The following is a 3,169-nucleotide window of genomic DNA, read 5'->3' as shown; positions in this document are numbered from 1 at the left end:
AGCAGTCGCTGTGCATTCCCTGTTGCCCCTAGCTCCTGGCAACCACTAATTATGTTTCTGTGTCTGTGAGTTTGCCTATTGTGGATATTTCATACAAATGGAATCATATAATATGTGGCTTTTGTGTCTGTTTCCACTTAGCATAACGTTTTCAAGCTTCATCCATTTTGTAGGGTGCATCCATACTTTATTCAGAAGACTGGTGTTTAACTTTTAGCAAAAGTTTTTGCATTCCCATCCTTGACTTAGAAGGCTTTCCCACACCTTTAGAGTACATCCTTCAAAATCCAAATGGAGGAATGTCTCTTCATTAATCCATAGAATTTGGAAAATCTTTATGCTGAAAGGAGCTGTAGAAAGCATCCTCAGCTGCTCCCTGAAGGCGTCCCTGACTAGTCTAGCCACAGGAAACTCTTTTCTGACTCCTAGGGCACTCGCTGTGTAGGCTATACAATTAAATGCCTAGTTCTGTAAATGTTCACTGTGTCTGACTTCTCAAATCAGTGTGAAAACTTCTGGGGGCAGAGTGTAAGAGGTATCTTATGCTGTGTTTTTCCTTTATTGTTTGCAATACTTAGCACACTATTGTATGGAACTCTTACCTATAATCAAATAAAAACCAAAATGGCACTTAATCCCTCTAATTGCTAAAAAGTTTCCAGGAACATTATTACTTCATTTTTTAAAAGGGTTGACTGTTTCTTTCTTATACTCCGTAATGTACTCTTGGATTCTTCCTTATACTCTTGGATTACTGCTCAATTCACAACAATTATTCTCCATTTTCTGAAAATTGGTCCTCTTTTTTCCTCATCCCAGGCTGATATTTAGCTAGAATGCCCTGGTCTGGCTCTGGAACCAGTGGATTGTTAACGGCTTGTGTCCATTCTCAATGGTTCTGCCCATAACATACCAATTGTTAAAACTGTCAGTATCCCTCCTATGCCACCATCCACATAGTAATATCAACAGGATCCCAGCCTTGTCACAGTTAGATTGTCCAAGTAAGGGTACCTGACCCAAGCTTTGCCAATTAGATACCCTTCAAGAGGAATTTGGATTAGGTTCATCCTTGCTATGTGATATTTTGAACAACAACAACAACAACAACAAAAAGTAAACTCAGGCGATGTTGGCAGCATGCTAACTGGAAAACCAGGTGAAACTTGTCTCAGCAGATGACAGAGATAAGAGAGTGAACTAGTTCTAAAGAGAAGAGCAGCTGCAAGAGATGAATCTAAATTCTTAGGGGCATTCAAGTCCCTGCTTCCATTCATTCTGGCAAGCTGGCTGTATCTCTGCCCTTGACTTCCATTACATGCCCATGTATCTTTATGTGTTGAGCTAATGTATTGAGGTACCCATATTCTTGTTTATTGGAGGCAAAGAATCAGAAAGAAGAAGAGCTATTTGTTTTATCCATTCTCCTTCACTGCCTCCTCTGACCATTTCACCAACCCCCAAACACTTTCACCCAGACCGATGTTCCCCTGGTATGCGTCTTTGTAGTTATAGCAGTTGTTAAATACTTGGAATAGCATCCCTTCTCAACCCTTGACCCCTGCACCTACACACACCCTATCCTACATGCTCCTCCCAGCACAATGAGATGGAAGAACAGAATTAGATCTTGTTTGAGCCAAAGAAAATTTACTAATGTCCCATTCCTTGCAAACTAGAGTTTCTAATAAACATCTCTTTTGATCTTTAGCTAGCTCGAGTTTCTGTTGCCAATAACCAAAAGAGTTAAAAGCATTCAGAATGCTTTTAATATAGGCATAAAGATTTTTAAAAATAGAGTCGGAAGAGACATTAGAAGTCACTTTGTCATTTGACAGATGAGGAAACTGAGACCCAGAAAGCTAAAGAACCTGGTCTGATAGCACACAGATGTGTCAGAGTGAAGACTGAAGGGCTTCTTACATTCACTCTAGAGGCCTGTCCCTTCAATACTCCCTCCTTCTTAGTCTCATACTCCCAGCATCATGGAAATTTGGAAGATTCTTGCATTATTTAATGGCAAATATGAATTGGTGTTTGTGCTATTTACCCTGATTATTGTCACTAGTAAGGAGGGTATAACTGCATTTTAGGGAGTGTGTGTGATTTTTTTGAATCAAATCTTGTTGAATTTTTAGGAGATTTTGACTGTGGCTGACAAGTGAGAATTTCTACATGCTGTGGCATAGTGGTTTAATTTGGTAATTGTTAAATAAAGGCAACATTGAACTGGATAGGACACATTAGGAGGATTTTCTGCTCTTTGTTTTGTTATTACCAAGTCCTCTGACCATCTCTACCTAATAACCCCACCTTAGTGTGACATACCCAGCAACTATCTACTCTTTGCCTTATGGTTTCCACTGCCACTTACCCCTTCCTCTGTCCTAGTCTAAACTTGGCAAAGGAAAAAGAAGAAACCTAGAATGTCTTGAGTCATCAAGGATGTACTGTATCACTGGTTGTTAAATGGTTCTTTCATGGCCGAGTCCCAGACAGGCTACAGATAGCATGTGTCTTGCCAGGCACAGAAAATGTCTAATGTCTAGCCAGATGCTTTGAGCATGCCAAGGTGAAACATGATCACAGTCTGTAGGTACTCCCTATGTCTGCCAGGATAGAGTACCTCTCATCTAAGGGCCTGTTTGAAAAACTCCAAACTGGATGAACTCAGGAAGTTTAATCGATCCTTCCCAGGTAAGAACTCTGTATTTTGACCCAACCTGAATCACGACTTTCAGTGCACCTATAGATACATCATTTAAATCTTCTCTGTTTCAGTTTGTTTATGCAAAATATACTTTTGACTTCTGAGTCCCTGTTATTCAGAATCTCATGGCTTTGTCTATGCTATATCTTTTTCTTTTTCTTTTTTGAGAAAGGGTCTTGCTTTGTCGCCCAGGCTGGAGTGCAGTGGCACAATCATGGTTCATGGCAGTCTCAACTTCCTGGGCTCGTGCTATCCCACCTCAGCCTCCTGAAAAGTTGGGACTACAGGCACATGCCACCACACCCAACTAATTTTTTGTTTTTTGTTTTTGTTTTTTTGTAGAGATGGGGTTTTGCCACATTGCTCAGGCTGGTCTCAAACTCCTGAGCTCAAGCAATCCACCTGCCTTGGCCTCCCAAAGTGCTGGGATTACAGGCATGAACCAGTGTGCCCGGCCAT

The sequence above is a fragment of the Pan troglodytes genome, chromosome 5, assembly GCF_028858775.2.
Source record: "Pan troglodytes isolate AG18354 chromosome 5, NHGRI_mPanTro3-v2.0_pri, whole genome shotgun sequence".
Lineage (NCBI taxonomy): Eukaryota > Metazoa > Chordata > Mammalia > Primates > Hominidae > Pan > Pan troglodytes.
Note: the sequence above shows the minus strand (reverse complement) of the source record.